General features: G+C 40.7%; 1 protein-coding gene across 2 annotated transcripts in view; it reads left to right on the forward strand.

Annotated features, from left to right (window-relative positions):
- The first annotated feature begins 11,626 nt into the window (after positions 1 to 11,626).
- PDE4B (phosphodiesterase 4B) overlaps positions 11,627 to 18,268 on the forward strand; it is a 580,875-nt gene continuing 574,233 nt past the window's right edge. Inside the window, exon 1 of one of the 2 annotated variants that reach the window (XM_057552861.1) lies at positions 11,627 to 11,755. The gene's annotated coding sequence lies outside the window, so the exon portion shown is untranslated. Of the gene's footprint in view, positions 11,756 to 12,074; positions 12,421 to 18,268 lie in introns of those variants that run through there. The other variant, XM_007164313.2, reaches the window with a different exon arrangement.

Consider the following 18,268-nt stretch of genomic DNA (forward strand, 5'->3'; position numbering starts at 1 on the left):
GCTTCCATTTGGCTGTTCCTCTCTCTCTTTTTTTTTTAAAGATTTATTGATTGATTGCTATGTTGGGTCTTCGTTTCTGTGCTAGGGCTTTCTCTAGTTGCGGCAAGCAGGGGCCACTCTTCATCGCGGTGCACGGGCCTCTCACTGTCGCAGCCTCTCTTGTTGCGGAACACAGGCTCCAGACGTGCAGGCTCAGCAGTTGTGGCTCACGGGCCTAATTGCTCCACGGCATGTGGGATCTTCCCAGACCAGGGCTCGAACCCATGTCCCCTGCATTAGCAGGCAGATTCTCAACCACTGCACCACCAGGGAAGCCCTGGCTGTTCCTCTTTGTAACAAAAATAAGATTTCCAACTTAGGGGTAAAAACTGTTACCTTTCTGTGAAAATGGTTTAAAAAACGAAATTTTGGAGAAATTGGTTCAAGATGGCAGAGTAGAAGGACGTGTGATCACTCCCTCTTGCGAGAGCACTGGAATCACAACTAACTGCTGAACCATCATTGACAGCAAGACACTGGAACTCACCGAAAAAGATACCCCACATCCAAATACAAAGGAGAAGCCACAATGAGATGGTAAGAGGGGCGCAATCACAATAAAATCATATCCCATAACTGCTGGGTGGGTGACTCACAAACTGGAGAACACTATTACCACAGAAGTCCACCCACTGGAGTGAAGGTTCTGAGTCCCACGTCAGGCTTCCCAACCTGGGGGTCCAGTAATGGGAGGAGGGATTCCCAGAGAATCAGATTTTGAAGGCTAGTGGGATTTGATTGCAAGACTTTGACAAAACTGGGGTAAACAGAGACTCCACTCCTCGAGGGCACATACAAAGTGGTGTGCACATCGGGACCCAGGGGAAGGAGCAGTGACCCCGTAGGAGACTGAATCAGACCTACCTGCTAGTGTTGGAGGGTCTCCTGCAGAGGTGGAGGGTGACTGTGGCTCACTGTGAGAACAACGACACTGGCAGCAGAAGTTCTGGGGAGTACTCCTTGGCGTGAGCCCTCCTAGAGTCTGCCATTAGCCCAACCAAAGAGCCGGGTAGGCTCTAGTGTTGGGTCACCTCAGGCCAAACAACCAACAGGGAGGGAACTCATCCTCACCTATCAGAAGACAAGCGGATTAAAGTCTTACTGAGCTCTGCCCAACAGAGCAACAACCAGCTCTACCCACCACCAGTTCCTCCCATCAGGAAGCTTGCACAAGCCTCTTAGATAGCCTCATCCAGCAGAGGGCAGACAGCAGAAGCAAGAACTACAATCCTGAAGCCTGTGGAACAAAAACCATATTCACAGGAAGATAGACAAGATGAAAAGGCAGAGGGCTATATACCAGATGAAGGAACAAGATAAAACCCCAGAAAAACAACTAAACAAAGTGGTGATAGGCAACCTTCCAGAAAAAGAATTCAGAATAATGATAGTGAAGATGATCCAGGACTTCGGAAAAAGAATGGAGGCAAAGATCGAGAAGATGCAAGAAATGTTTAACAAAGACCTAGAAGAATTAAAGAACAAACACAGGGAAGAATTAAAGAACAAACAAACAGAGATGAACAATACAATAACTGAAATGAAAAATAAACTAGAAGGAATCAGTAGCAGAATAACTGAGGCAGAAGAACGGATAAGTGACCTGGAAGACATAATGGTGGAATTCACTGCCGCAGAACAGAATAAAGAAAAAAAATGAAAAGAAATGAAGACAGCCTAAAAGATCTCTGGGACAACATTAAACACAACAACATTCACAGTATAGGGGTCCCAGAGGGAGAAGAGAGAGAGAAAGGACCCGAGAAAATATTTTAAGAGATTATAGTTGAAAACTTCCCTAACATGGGAAAGGAAATAGCCACCCAAGTCCAGGAAGCGCAGAGAGTCCCAGGCAGAATAAACGCAAGGAGAAACAAGGCGAGACACATAGTAATCAAACTGACAAAATAACATACAAGGGAACTCCCATAAGGTTAACAGCTGATTTCTCAGCAGAAACTCTACAAGCCAGAAGGGAGTGGCATGATATATTTAAACTGATGAAAGGGAAGAACCTACAACCAAGATTACTCTACCCGGCAAGGATCTCATTCAGATTTGATGGAGAAATCAAAAGCTTTACAGACAAGCAAAAGCTAAGAGAATTCAGCACCACCAAACCAGCTCTACAACAAATGCTAAAGGAACTTCTCTAAGTGGGAAATACAAGAGAAGAAAAGGACCTACAAAAACAAACCCATAACAATTAACAAAATGGTAATAGGAACATACATATCGATAATTACCTGAAATGTGAATGGATTAAATGCTCCAACCAAAAGACACAGGCTTGCTGAATGGATACAAAAACAAAAGACCCGTATATATGCTGTCTACAAGAGACCCACTTCAGACCTAGGGACACATATAGAGTGAAAGTGAGGGGATGGAAAAAGATATTCCATGCAAATGGAAATCAAAAGAAAGCTGGAGTAGCAATACACTTATCAGAAAAAACAGACTTTAAAATAAAGAATGTTACAAGAGACAAGGAAGGACACTACATAATGATCAAGGGATCAATCCAAGAAGAAGATATAACAATTATAAATATATATGCGCCAACATAGGAGCACCTCAATACATAAGGCGACTGCAAACAGCTATAAAAGAGGAAATCGACAGTAACACAATAATAGTGGGGGACTTTAACACTTCACTTACACCAATGGACAGATCATCCAAACAGAAAATTAATAAGGAAACAAGCTTTAAATGACAAAATAGACCAGATAGATGTAATTGATATTTATAGGACATTCCATCCAAAAACAGCAGATTACACTTTCTTCTTAAGTGCACACGGAACATTCTCCAGGATAGATCACATCTTGGGTCACAAATTAAGCCTCAGTAAATTTAAGAAAATTGAAATCATAACAAGCATCTTTTCTGACCACAATGCTATGAGATTAGAAATCAATTACAGGGAAAAACACGTACAAAACACAAACATATGGAGGCTAAACAATACGTTACTAAATAACCAAGAGATCACTGAAGAAATCAAAGAGGAAAGTACCTAGAGACAATGAAAACACGATGATCCAAAACCTATGGAATGCAGCAAAATCAATTCTAAGAGGGAAGTTTATAGCAATACAAGCCTACCTCAAGAAACAAGAAAAATCTCAAATAAACAATCTAAACTTACACCTAAAGGAACTACAGAAAGAAGAACAAACAAAACCCAAAGTTAGTACAAGGAAAGAAATCATAAAGATCAGAGCAGAAATAAATGAAATAGAAACAAAGAAAAAAATAGCAAAGATCAATAAAACTAAAACCTGGTTCTTTTTTTTTTTTTAACATCTTTATTGGAGTTTAATTGCTTTACAATGGTGTGTTAGTTTCTGCTTTATAACAAAGTGAATCAGTTATACATATACATATGTCCCCATATCTCTTCCCTCTTGCGTCTCCCTCCCTCCCACCCTCCCTATCCCACCCCTTTATGTTGTCACAAAGCACCGATCTGATCTCCATGTGCTATGCGGCTGCTTCCCACTAGCTATCTATTTGATGTTTGGTAGTGTATATATGTCCATGCCACTCTCTCAAAACCTGGTTCTTTGAGAAGATAAACAAAATTGATAAACCATTAGCCAGACTCATCAAGAAAAAGAGGGAGAGGACTCAAATCAATAAAATTAGAAATGAAAAAGGAGAATTTACACCAGACACCACAGAAACACAAAGCATCCTAAGAGACTACTACAAGCAGCTCTACGCCAATAAAATGGACAACCTGGAAGAAATGGACAAATTCTTAGAAAAGTATAACTTTCAAAGACTGAACCAGGAAAAAATAGAAAATATGAACAGACCAATCACAAGCACTGAAATTGAAACTGTGATTAAAAATCTTCCAACAAACAAAAGTCGAGGACCAGAGGGCTTCACAGGTGAATTCTATCAAACATTTAGAGAAGAGCTAAAACCATCCTTCTCAAACTTCCAAAATATAGCAGAGGGAGGAACACTCACAAATTCATTCTACGAGGCCACCATCACCCTGATACCAAAACCAGACAGAGATACTACAAATAAGAAAATTACAGACCAGTATTACTGATGAATATAGATGCAAAAATCCTCAACAAAATACTAGCAATCAAAATCCAACAACACATTAAAAGGATCATACACCATGATCAAGTGGGATTTATCTCAGGGATGCAAGGATTCTTCAATATACACAAATCAATCAATGTGACACACCATAATAACAAATTGAAGAATAAAAATCATATGATCATCTCACTAGATGCAGAAAAAGCTATTGACAAAATTTAACACCCATTTATGATAGAAACTCTCCAGAAACTGGGCATAGAGGGAACCTACCTCAACATAATAAAGGCCATATATGACAAACCCACAGGAATCATCATTCTCAATGGTGAAAAACTGAAAGTATTTCCTCTAAGATGAGGAACAAGACAAGGATGTCTACTCTCGCCACTATTATTCAACATAATTTTGGAAGTTTTAGCCACAGCAATCAGACAAGAAAAAGAAATAAAAGGAATCCAAATCGGAAAAGAAGAAGTAAAGCTGTCACTGTTAGGAGGTGACATGATAATATACATAGAGAATCCTGAAGATGCTACCAGAAAACTACTAGACCTAATCAATGAATTTGGTGAAGTAGCAGGATACAAAATTAATGCACAGAAATGTCTTGCATTCCTATACACTAATGATGAAAAATCTGAAAGTGAAATTAAGAAAACACTCCCATTTACCTTTGCAACAAAAAGAAAAAAATACCTAGGAATAAACCTACCTAAGGAGACAAAAGACCTGTATGCAGAAAACTAAGAGACACTGATGAAAGAAATTAAAGATGATACAAATAGATGGAGAGATATACCATGTTCTTGGATTGGAAGAATCAACATTGTGGAATTGACTATACTACCCAAAGCAATCTACAGATTCAATGCAATCTCTATCAAACTACCAATTGCATTTTTCACAGAACTAGAATAAAAAATTTCACAACTTGTATGGAAACACAAAAGACCCCGAATAGCCAAAGCAATCTTGAGAAAGAAAAACAGAGCTGGAGGAATCAGGCTCCCGGACTTCAGACTATACTACAAAGCTACAGTAATCAAGACAGCATGGTACTGGCACAAAAACAGAAATGTAGATCAATGGAACAGGATTGAAAGTCCAGAGATAAACCCACGCACATATGGTCACCTTACCTTTGATAAAGGAGGTAAGAATATACAATGGATAAAAGACAGCCTCTTCTATAAGTGGTGCTGGGAAAACTGGACAGCTACATGTAAAAGAATGTAATTAGAACAGTCCTAACACCATACACAAAAATCAACTCAAAATGGATTAAAGACCTAAATGTAAGGCCAGACACTATCAAACTCTTAGAGGAAAACATAGGCAGAACACTTTATGACATAAATCACAGCAAGATCCTTTTTGACCCACCTCCTAGTGAAATGGAAATAAAGACAAAAATACACAAATGGGACCTAATGAAACTTAAAAGCTTTTGCACAGCAAAGGAAACCATAAACAAGATGAAAAGACAACCCTCAGAATGGGAGAATATATTTGCCAATGAAGCAGCTGACAAAGGATTAATCTCCAAAATTTACAAGCAGCTCACGCAGCTCAATATCAAAAAAACAAACAACCCAGTCCAAAAATGGGCAGAAGACCTAAATAGACATTTCTCCAAAGCTGATATACAGATTGCCAACAAATACATGAATGAATGCTCAACATCATTAATCATTAGAGAAATGCAAATCAAAAGTACAATGAGATATCATCTCTCACCAGTCAGAATCGCCATCATCAAAAAATCTTCAAACAATAAATGCTGGAGAGGGTGTGGAGAAAAGGGAACCCCCATACACTGTTGGTGGGATTGTCAACTGATACAGCCACTCTGGAGAACAGTACGGAGGTTCCTTAAAAAACTAAAAATAGAGCTACCATACGACCAAGCAATCCCACTGCTGGTCATATACCCTGAGAAAACCATAACTCAAAAAGAGTCATGTACCACAATGTTCACTGCAGCTCTATTTACAATAGCCAGGATTGGAAGCAACCTAAGTGTCCACTGACAGATGAATGGATAAAGAAGATGTGGCACATATATACAATGGAATATTACTCAGCCATAAAAAGGAATGAAACTGAGTTATTTGTAGTGAGGTGGATGGACCTAGAGTCTGTCATACAGAGTGAAGTAAGTCAGAAAGAGAAAAACAAATACCATATGCTAACACATATATATAGAATCTAAAAAAAAAAAAAAAAAAAAAAGGGTTTTGAAGAACCTAGGGGCAGGACAGGAATAAAGATGAAGACATAGAGAATGGACTTGAGGACTCGGGCAGGGGAAGGGTAAGCTGGAACGAAGTGAGCGAGTGGCATTGACGTATATACAGTACCAAATGTAAAATAGATAGCTAGTGGGAATCAGCTGCATAGCACAGGGAGATCAGCTTGGTGCTTTATGACCACCTAGAGGGGTGGGATAGGGAGAGTGTGAGGGAGACACAAGAGGGAGGGGATACGGTGATATATGTATACATATAGCTGATTCACTTTGTTATAAAGCAGAAACTAACACACCATTGTAAAGCAATTATACTCCAATAAAGATGTTTAAAAATTTTTTTTAAAAAAACGTGGAATGCCTTTTTATGTGTTCATACTTCGTCTGTGTCCTTCAGTAGTCTACCAAAGTTTTCTGTGTATAGATCTTATACATTTCCTGTTTAGTGTATTCTTGGATATTTCAGCTTTTTTGTTGTTAATATAAATTAGATATTATATTCATTATATTGTCTAACTGTTTGTATATGTAAAAATATATTTTATATTGATATACTGCTTATTATTTATAATAGTTTTCAAGTTAGTTACTTTGGTTTTCCAGATATACTCTCATATTTTTTACAAATTGTGATGGTTTTGCAGCCTGAATTGATGAAAAATGGCCATATATTAAGCCATTAAAAAAACTTCAATAAAATCTAAAAATAAGGAATTATGGACACAATTCTATGCTGAAAATGCAATAAAACTAGAAATCAATAGAAAATCAGAAAATCAAAAATCTTTCCACCTGGAAATTATTAAAAATTCTCTTACATACTCATGAACAAAACTTGAAGGATTTTTAGAAAATAATGATAAAAGAAAACACTACCTAGCAGGATTCTGTGACACAGCATTAGCTTAATTAATTAAATAAGCATCAACTCAAAAATGTAGAAAAACACTACTAAGTAAAAAGAAGGAAAACAGAAACAAAGAACTAAGTCATTTAGAAGAAGAAATGAAAGTGATTAGAATTAATACATAATTCTAAAAGCTGGGTTTTTATCAGTATAAAAGTAAAACATCTAAAATATTGTTAAATTAATCAGGAAAAGAGATACAAACTATTAAGTATAAAATAGATAAGCAACAAGGATCTATTGTATAGTACAGGGAAATATAGTCATTACTTTGTAGTAACTTTAAATAGAGTATAATCTATAAATGTACTGAATCACTATGTTGTACATCTGAAATCAATACAATATTGTAAATCAACTATACTTCAATTAAAAAAAATAAAAGATACAAGTACTAAAAATTAGAAATGATAAAGTGTTAAAGCACAGAAAGAGAATGCTAATATAATCCTAAGGATTACTCTAATCTACTATAATCTAATTGAATATAATGTGTCCCCATAATTTATTTTTCATTTTTGCTCCCCCAAGAGAAAATTTTAACTTAATTTCTGCCTAGTGAGAGAAATTAAATTGTAAGGAATAATATGTCTTGAGTTAACTATCATAAACCAACTTTCTTTAGTGCATGTTGTTTACTTTCAACATTTAGATTCAGGACTTTTTTTTTAATTTCAGGAAAATTCTCTCATAATTCTGTTTGAAAGTATTTGCTCTGTCCCACTGCTAAGGTTTTCTCCTTCAGAGAGTCTGATTTTAGGTATGCTGGCTCTTCATTACATTTCTTCTATTGCTGTCATTTTCACGTAATACTTTAAAAATATATTTCTCATTATTTTCATTTAACGTTATCCATCTTCTTATACCTGTCTTCCCTGTTACTTACTTATCCACAGTGCTTATTCCTCTCTGTGTTTCTTCCAATTTGTGTTGTCTTCATTTTTGTGATGGTTTAGTTCTTTTTTTTTTTTTTTTAAAATTTATTTATTATTTATTTATGGCTGTGTTGGGTCTTCGTTTCTGTGCGAGGGCTTTCTCTAGTTGCAGCAAGCGGGGGCCACTCTTCATTGCGGTGCGCGGGCCTCTCACTATTGCGGCCTCTCTTGTTGCGGAGCACAGGCTCCAGACGCGCAGGCTCAGTAGTTGTGGCTCACGGGCCTAGTTGCTCCGCGGCATGTGGAATCCTCCCAGACCAGGGCTCGAACCCGTGTCCCCTGCATTGGCAGGCGGATTCTCAACCACTGCACCACCAGGGAAGCCCGGTTTAGTTCTTTTTCTTCTTCATACCTGATTTATATCAGCTCATTTCAGCCTCATCTCTTTTCTTTGTTTCTTCATTTGTGCTGTTATCTTTCATAATAGATCATATTGATTCGTTAACATAATAGTAAATATATTTCATTTAGGGAGGAAATATAGCTTAATAAGTAAGAGTTACAGACACTGGAGAAAGAATGAGTGGGTTTTAGTACTGGCTTCTCCTCTGACTAGCTGTGTGATCTTGAACAAGTTATTTAACTTTTAAGTATCTTAGTTCTTTTCATATACATAATAGGAATAACAATGATGCCTAATTCACAGAGTCGTTTTGAGAATCTATTGAGTTCATATCTGCAAAGTGGTTAGAATATTACCTGGCAACAATAAATCCTATTCATGTTTTACCTACTGGATTCTTTTTCATTGCAAAATACATAGTCACAATTTTCACTGGCTTTGTGGCAACTCTTTTTTCCTCATCTCTTGGTAAATTTTGACGCTTCTTTTTAAATGATGTCTTTGTATCCTTCTATAGTATCTTTGTATCCTTTTTGTGCCAGTTTCTTCTTTATCACTCCTCACTACTGAATGAATTATATTTTTCTGGTCAGTCCTTATAGGAAGTTCCTGACATGGATGCTTCAAGGTAGCTTTCATGTTCTCTCAGTCAAAAAGCTCTTACTTTCTGTGTTAGATTGTTGTATTAAAGACCTCCAACAATGACACCATTCCATATCCATGCCCTCCCACATTGACTCTATTCTTAGCTGTATGACTTGATTTAGCCAATGAGACATTAGCAAACATGACACATGCAGAATTCTGAAAGGGTGTGAACATTGGGACCTGCCCTCTCTCTTGCTACTGGGAACTCTTTCACCTCCATGTGAAAAAGCCTGAGCTAGCTTTCTGGAAAGAGTCTCCAGGTGTCCAAGCCTTTCCTCCTGAGGCCCAAATACATGAGTGAGACCTGCTGACACCACATGGAGACCAGCCATCCCAGTTGAGCCCACCCCAATTTGTCACCTCATTGAATTGTAGGCCAATAACTGGTAGCTTCTTAAACCATTGTTTTGGGTGGTTTGTCATGCAGCAGTACATTACAGATTCACTTTTATTGCTGCCTCAAAAACAGACTGCTTCCAGTAATGATGGCTTCTCTGTAAACGTACTCCCTTTGAGTCCCTGAAGTAAATTTGGTTCAGGAGACCTTTTGCTAACAGCTCTGTGCTCCCCAGTTCTTGCAAACAAGGAATAGGGCTCCTACATCTCATAGCAACTACCTCATCTTTAAGGATTATAGTTTTGTTGACCCTGAGACCTGCTACTGGGTTCCCTGGAAATCCTCTGCGCCTCTTATCCCCTCCATGTGTGCCTCTTCTGCCTTATAGTTTAATCGATGACATCATCTTCATACTGGAGTCCATTTAATTCTTTTTTGCAACAAGACCACTTTGGACATATTTTTCAGAAGACGATATAATAACCTTGAGTGCTTTAGTAATCGTTAATACTTTTCAAAGTTCTAATATTCAGAGAGGGGGAGCGTGCCACTCAGACTGGTTCTTTTTTTCTGAGACTGAATCACAGTTTAGGTTCCCATCCCACGCTCTATTCGGGCAACGGTCTCTTTATATTTAATGAGTCTGACTAATTAATCATCACTGGATTTCAGGAAAAAGAGATTATATTGTCATCATTTTACAGAGACTGTGTCAGAAGCATGACTGCGTTGCAGGATTTATTGGCTTCTCTTCAGATGCTCATTGCTTCCATATTATTAATTTTGGCTTTGGGCTCAATTTCAAGCTAATAGATAAGGTAGATGGTATAGGATGTAAAGCAACAGGCCCAAGAAGGCAGCGTCTCAGCTGGGGAGGACCAGGGGTTCTACACTCCAAGGGCTAGTGTTTGGTAATGTTTCCTCTGAAACTGTAAATGGGAAACAGTGCAGGGCAGGAGTTCATTACCTATCTACATTAATAAGCTCTCAGGTGTGACTTTGAATGAGTGGGTATGTAAAGCTGGTTTGGATTAATTGCTGAATAATAGAAGGTTATTGCCATTTCTTTGGGACACTGTTATTTGCCCCTTAATGCACAGTTCAAAAGGGATCTAATTCCATGACCGATTCCCCCTCCAGCTAGAGAAAATTCCTCCCACTAATGTAATTGGTATGTGTTTCTGTTGTGTAATAATACTTGTATCGTCCGTTCTGGGCTTTCATAGTTGCTTCTCCCACTAGGTTGTGAGCTCCTTGGGTTTAGGAACTGTGTCCTAATCATCTCTGTACCCCAGCATCTGGCACAGTATATTGTGCTCACTGCAAATGGGTGTGCCCTAATATTTATTGGCATAAACTGAGAAATAAGCCAATTTTATCCATTAAGGTCTTTCTGGTCTCTAGCTTGTTGGAGCAGCTCACTAGGCAGAGTTAACTGCCTTCCTATCTTTCTCTTTTCCTTGCCATCTTTCTTCTCTCTTTCTATGACTGCAAGGGTTGGACAACTGGGGAGAAGGAAGCCTGTGTTTCTCACATCGCCCCCCGCCCCCCAAGACCCCCATAGCTGGCAGGCCTCCACGCAGCTGCGTTCTTTCAAGGTGGGGCAGTCAGGCTCCCGGGTGCCTGTTGCTGGGTCACACAAATTCCCCAAGTTTTGGGACCCACTCCCAGGGTATCTTGGTGGGGCACCTCCGCGGTGGTGATCTGACCGGTTGGCTCAGTAGCACTGCGCTGATCCACTCTTGGACCTCCTGTGTGCAACCCGAGAGCAGCGGGCTCTCACCCTCCCTCGGGCTCCTTCCACGTAATTGCCCCACTCACTCCCTCGCCTCCCCGCACCCGAGCTCTGAGTGCTCTCCCTCCCCATCCCTCTTTGTGTCCCCCCTTGGCAGCGGAGCCTCTAGCACCGTATTCACGGCAGTTGAAGAGCGAGTGACTGACAAGTTCCAGGGACTGCCAATCGCGGCGAGCGCGGCCGGCGGGGGGAGGGTGCGTAGTGGCACACGGCCGCTGGGATTATGAATGGGGGTGGGGGGGCCGGCAAGTGTGGGGTTCAAACCAGGCTTTTCGGCATCCGGCTTTGGCTAGGCACGCAGGGCTGTGCGTAATCCTTCAGCCGGGGAGGGAAGGGAGATGCCGCGAACTCCCGGCTGAGAGTGAGGGTTATTTTGCAAAACTCCCTTGGTCTAGTGCTGGTGGAGTACTGCGGGCGGTCGGCGAGGTAGGTCGGGGAGGAAAATAAGCGGGGTGGGGAATCGGGGAGAGGCCAGAAGGCTGGGGACCCTGTGCCTTGCTCCTTAGAATTGACAGGTGGCCGCCGCAGCAGTTACAACCTACTACACAGCATCTAGTCCGTGCAATATGATCCAATTGTTATTCCCCGCGCCGGGCTGAAGAGCGCAGCGCGGCAGACCAAGTGCCGCCGGCGAGCTGTCTCTCCGGGGGAGCGGGGCAGTGGGAGAACAGAGGGGGAGTTTGGGGGGCCAGCTGAGGAGACAGGAGCTCGGGGGCGCGTCGCAGCCGTCCGTGCCGCCCCTGCGGGGTCCTCCACGCCGGCGGGTCCGTGCGCGCTCCGCAGCCGCCCACGGTTTGTGCGCGCCTTTCCGGGGCTGCCGGCCCCGCTTCCGCGGTGGCTGCGGGCTGCGGATAGCCGGCCGGGCTGCACGCGAGCGGCGCGCCAGCGTCTCGCCGGCGTCTCGCCGGCGTCTCCCCGCCGCCTCTCGTGCCCCGGGCAGGGAAACGCGGAGGGCTCGCTCGCCTCGCACGGACGAGCTGCGCGGGGCGGAGCCGCCGCCGGAGCCCGGGCGTCCAGAGCGCGGCGGCCGCGGCAGTGCATCGGCGGCGCGTTGAACAGGACGAGGGCGGCTTCCGCGAGGGTAGCCGGAGGTAAGGGCTGTCCCGTAGGCTCCGGGTTTACTTCTTCCCGTCTCTTACTCGGTCACACAGCGAAGCCGAAATGGAGAGTGCGGGTGCTGCGGGGCTCGTAGGGAGCGCGGGGGGAATATGGGGCCGCGCCAGGATGGTCGCCTTGACCGCGACGTTCCTACCCCTTGTGGTAAATCCGCCAGCCGGCCCTTACTCTTCGCTCTCTCCTCCTCTGCCTCTGCCTTCGGCCCTGAACTCCTTGGAAAGTCCCTGGGAAGGAGAGAGCCAAGGGAGAATGGAGAAGGGCAGAAGGATTCGCCCGGGAGTGGGCGAAGGGTTGGCGCGCTGCGCCAGGTGATTGACAGTGGGCACGGGAGGGAGCCTGAAGTACCCGAGAGTTTGCAGGGCTGCGGCCCCAGGATGGTCCTGCCTGCCCGGGGTTTGGGGCCCAAGTGGGTGCACCCAGGCCACGGCTTAACGAAGGCTCCGCGAGGAACTTTTGGGAAGCTTTGTCTCATGTTTGGGGAGGGGTGCTGGGGTGTGTTTTAGGGCCTGGCCCTTTCTAAGCTACGAGTGTGTGTGTGTGTGTGTGTGTGTGTGTGTGTGGTGTGTGTGTGTGTGTGTGTGTGTGTGTGTGTGTGGTTTTTTCCCGCTTCCTTCCTGCCTTCCCTCCTCTTCCATCTTCCTGTTTTGCTTCCTTCTCTTTTTTCACAGACCACCCCCCTTCCAAGTGCTGTATTTCAAATTATTCTGAACCTACTGTAGTCAATAGCTTTAAAGCAAGTATGAAGAAGAGAGCACAGAGGAATAGCTCTTAAATAGTGTGGTTCATTTTAAAGACAAATATATGCGTATACACACGCCTGGGATAAATTTGAAGAAATATTTTGAGGCTCCTGCCTAAAATTACATTACATTTACATTATGTTGACATCACATGTATATGATATTACTAAACAGAAATGATAAATCTGTGCATTTCATCTCTTCGATCTGTATGAGATATAGCTATTCTTTGAATCACAAACATCTTTTAAATTCAGAGGTTTCCGGCTACTTGAAAGCCCTGGGCTACAGTGTGAGAATAAAAGACACATTAAATTTTAAAAAAAGTACAGATGCTGGGTTTTTTTTAGTGGGCCATCCACGTTCCCCATCTTCCTTTTACTAAAAGCTGGTTGTTATGCCAATAATTTTCATAAAAGCAAAAATAATCTGGGGACTTTTACCTAGTGTTTTTACCTAAGCCTAAGGTGTAGGGAGGGATCTGGAAGTTATCTGTGCATGAATTCGACATGAAGGTGGATAAGGTAAATGATTTCACTTCAGGTGAAAGGAAATTCAGCTGCACTTCCCTCTGAGGGTACCTCATTTACATTATGATATGCCAAGAGAGAAATCCCCTTAATGTCAACATGTGTCTTCAGCATAACAATGGTCTATTCAACTCTTCAAATCTGTACTTGTAGGACTTGGCTAGTAACATATTTGCTGGCTGTTTGTGTTCTTTTTCAACAACAATCCCAATTACAAAAAATAAGTAAAGTTTTTGAGTAGACTGGAATGGTTGAGAAGGCATGATTGATACATTGAGGCCATCTATCTGTATATCTGTCATCTCTCTGTATTTCTCATAACAGTTGTGAGGTAATCAATTTTGCAATATGTCTACTTGTATTTTTTTTCTCAGCCGATCTGCCTTTTAGTTTATTTCTGACTTGACGTATTTTACAAAGATAAATTATATTGAATTTCTCTAGAGGGTACCCACTTAAGCATGCTTGTTTCTCTTGAATAGAACTGGTTTTGATATGAGGAATGAGATATCAATCATATATGGTTTTCTGATCTTGGAGTCTTTTGCCTGTCTAGAGACAGGTATTTAATAATAGTACTGTGCCCGAGTAAGGATTTGTGTATGATAAAAATATTAGACACAGAAATGGTATTTTCATGTTGTTTACAAACTGAAGCTTTAAAATTGTGAAGGCATAAAGAGTCCCAGGTTGCTCTTAATCTCTTATTTGGCTTACTTTGATTAGGGAGCAAGAGGTACATGATGTAGTCTTGAGTTAGAAGGATTTGGGGGTTAGTAATTTGGATTTATCTTTTATTATTATGGCATAAAACGTCATTGCTCTTTCCAAGAACATTTGAGCAGCAGGCTTCGGAGAAAGTGTTGGGGATGTTGATCACGGGACAAATGGGTTCCTCTGAGCGCTGTTTTTTTTGCAGTCACCTTGTGGTAATATGGCAGACGCTGTGGTGTGCCAAACCCCCCTTCAAGGAGAGCTTGTTGCCCCAGCTTGTGGGAGAGCTATCTATCAGCAGACGGTCTTCGAGGGCCAGTCCCTTTGAGGATTGCCTGAACTGTAGAAAGCCCCTTTGTCCAAGGTCACGCCACTTTCCAGGGCAGCTCACGTCCAATGGTTGATCCATGTTAGAGTATAAAGGCTCGGCCATCTCAATCCAACTCCAGGTAACTCTGAAGGACCATTCTGGCTCTGGAAACCCCCATGGGGCTTGTGTTGCAGCACCGAGTCTCTCTTTGCCCATTTCTGCTTCCTTCCCCATTCTCAGATGTTGATAGCAAGGCAGTGCTTAATAAAATTGCATGCTCTTCCCTGGTGGCGCAGTGGTTGAGAATCTGCCTGCTAATGCAGGGGACACGGGTTCGAGCCCTGGTATGGGAAGATCCCACATGCCACGGAGCAGCTGGGCCCGTGAGCCACAACTACTGAGCCTGCGCGTCTGGAGCCTGTGCCCCGCAACGGGAGGGGCCGCGATAGTGAAAGGCCCGCGCACCGCGATGAAGAGCGGTCCCCGCACCGCGATGAAGAGTGGCCCCCACTTGCCGTAACTAGAGAAAGCCCTCGCACGAACCGAAGACCCAACACAGCCAAAAATAAATAAATAAATAAAGTAGCTATAAAAAAAAAATTAAAAAAAAAATACACTAGAAAGGACACTGAGCAGTGCTTTCAGCTAATTGGCAGTACATGCCTTCCAAAATTTCAGAGGTACCTCCATTAAAAAAAAAAAAAAAAAATTGCATGCTCAACTTCATCTTGGAGTCGGCTGCCCTGGGGAAGCCATCCTGTAGCAACACCTCCTTCATGCACGTTTGTTTTGCCCGTTTTAATCTTTTAAAATATAGTGTCACTTCTCACTGGAGGACATTTCTATGTTCCTGATCCTCTTCTGTCCCTCCTTGTTATACCATTCTTTCCTTTTAGTGGACTTATACTTTCTTTAGTCTCTTTTCGGTCTATTGATTTAAATATTGTATATATTTCTATACTTTGAGTAGGAGGTATTTTTATGTTTTCAACATTCACGTTTTGTCTTAACAGATGATATTAATCAAAATATCTACTCTCGAATACTAAAAGGCTCTACAATGTTATAATTCTGATCATACTTCATGTTTCATAATATTGTATAGTGATATAGTTCTATTACATTTTTTACAGCCATTATGTCATTTTTTATATATTTAGTTTTTCCTCTTTTTTTGATTGTTTTCATAGTCAATGCTTATTTAAATTTACCCACGTTTTCTATGTTTGCTATTGCTTCTTGCATCTTTCTCTTTCCTTCTAGATTCAAATTCCTCTTTATTAGATGTAGCTATTTGGTAAGCATATACAGATAAAACTCTTAATCTTTTTATTGTTGTTGTTTGTTTGAAACTATGTCATCCTAACACTTGAATAATAGACTATCTGAGAGCAGGATTCTAAGTAGACAATTATTTTTCTCATCATTTTGAAGATATTGTCTCTCTTGTTGATGATGAGTAGTTTCTTCATTGCTTTTAAGATTACTCTATAAATTAGAAGTTTGGGATTAACAGATACACACTACTATATAGAAAACAGGTAAACAAGGACCTACTGTATAACACAGGGAACTATATTTCATATCTTGTAATAACCTATAATGGGAAAGAATCTGAAAAACTATATGTACATATATATATATATATATATATATATATATATATATATATATATATATATATATATATAAATATAACTGAATCACTTTGCTGTGCGCCTGAGACTAACACAACATTGTAAATCAACTATACTTCGATTTACAAAAAAGAGATTACTCTGTCTTTGGTGTTCTGCAGTTTTACTGAGGTATGCCCAGGTGTGGGTTTATTTTTACGTTTTCTTCATGGGATTTCTTATGCTTCTTTAATCAGATGACTTTTCTGTTTCTTGAATTATTAAAAATTCATAGCATATCTCATCATACATTATGTTGCCTTCATTGTCTCTATTTTTTCCACTGGAATTCTTAGATATATGTTGGACCTTCCTGTTTTATGTCTCGTGTCTGTTACCTCTGTATTATTTTCTATTAAGAAATGTTTTAAAAAGGCATTTGGGTAATTATTCAGGACTATTTTCCAGCTAACTAATTCTTTATTGATATCTATTGCTTAAATTTCCATTGAGCTATGATTTTTTTTTTATTTTTAGGCGTGCTATTTGATGCCTTTTCATATCCCTGTTTTTTCCCTGAGTTTTTCTATCCTTTTATTTTGGATTCTATCCATATTTTGTCTCTTTAATAATTATACCTATACTTATTTTATAATAAGTATCAGATTGTTTTCTTACTTGAATTCTTCTGGGAGTAGTTACTCATCCCAGTGGTTGGGTCTACTGGTTCTTCCAGAACTATATATCCGCTTAAAGGAGGATCCTTTCCTCATGTGGTTTATTATTGGGATTATGAACTCATCTTCAGCTGAGTTTCTGCTTTTGGTTTTTCCCTGTGGTAGCCATATTCTTCCTAGTTTTTGGAAGTTTGCCTGTAGAGTGATATTGTGTTTGCTTCTGTAGATTAACCTAGGGATTTTGCTGGTCTAGGATCAATCAGATTTAAAAAATTATTAAGGTATAATTGACATATAATATAATTGACATTTTATTAGTTTCAGGTGTACAGCGTAACGCTTTGCTATTTGTTATGTATTGTGAAATGATCACCACGTTAAATCTAGTAATCATCCGTAGAATCGGCTTTTTCATTAATTTCTTGGCTTGCGATTCCTATACCATGCAGGTGATGTAAATTCAAACTGTGTGGGGGGAGGTTGTTTAGGGATTTAATTCAAAGAATCCTTTTTTTTTTTCCTTCTATCCAGAGCCCCAGGAAAAGACAAACTTTCTTGCTGCTTCCAGGCCAAACTCCTAGTCCTTCTTAAACTAAATGGTCAATTCTTTCAGGGTTCTTAGGCAGAGGTCTCAGCTCCTTCTTTTTATGGGTCCCAAACTAAGTTTCCTGTCCCTAAACACATGTGAAATCTCCAGCCTCTTGGCATTTGTGCCTGCGTCTAAGTTGTGTATAATTTTGGGTTGCTGTATTACCGATTTCTGTGCCTGCTATTACCATATCTGTTTCCTTTCTGTTCTGACAGCTACAGATTACCTTTCTTTTTTTTTTTTTTCTTCAAGCTTAACACTTTAACCTATTTCAATTTTTCTGGTCTTTTAAAAATCTAAGTATATATGTGTTTGTAGTGGAAGGGAATTTGGTTCACATGAACTCAGTCTGCCATGCTGGTGGCATAAGATGTCTTTCTGTGACTGTATACACTCTGAGAATCAACTCTTTTCAGTTATTTTCTTTTTTTTATACTATCTGCACATTATTTTTAAAAGCTTAATTTATGCTAGTCCCCTTGTCTATTTTTTCTTTTTGTGACATTAATATTTATGTTGAGTCCAGGGCAGTTGACTTACAGAGTGTCTCTAAGTATGGATTTGTCTAATGGCTTACTCACTTGGTTAGGTTCAGGTTAAATATATTCAGCAAGAATACTCCTACATTGGTGATATGTACTTCCTAT

This window comes from Balaenoptera acutorostrata, chromosome 1, assembly GCF_949987535.1.
Source record: "Balaenoptera acutorostrata chromosome 1, mBalAcu1.1, whole genome shotgun sequence".
In the NCBI taxonomy this organism is placed as follows: Eukaryota; Metazoa; Chordata; class Mammalia; order Artiodactyla; family Balaenopteridae; genus Balaenoptera; species Balaenoptera acutorostrata.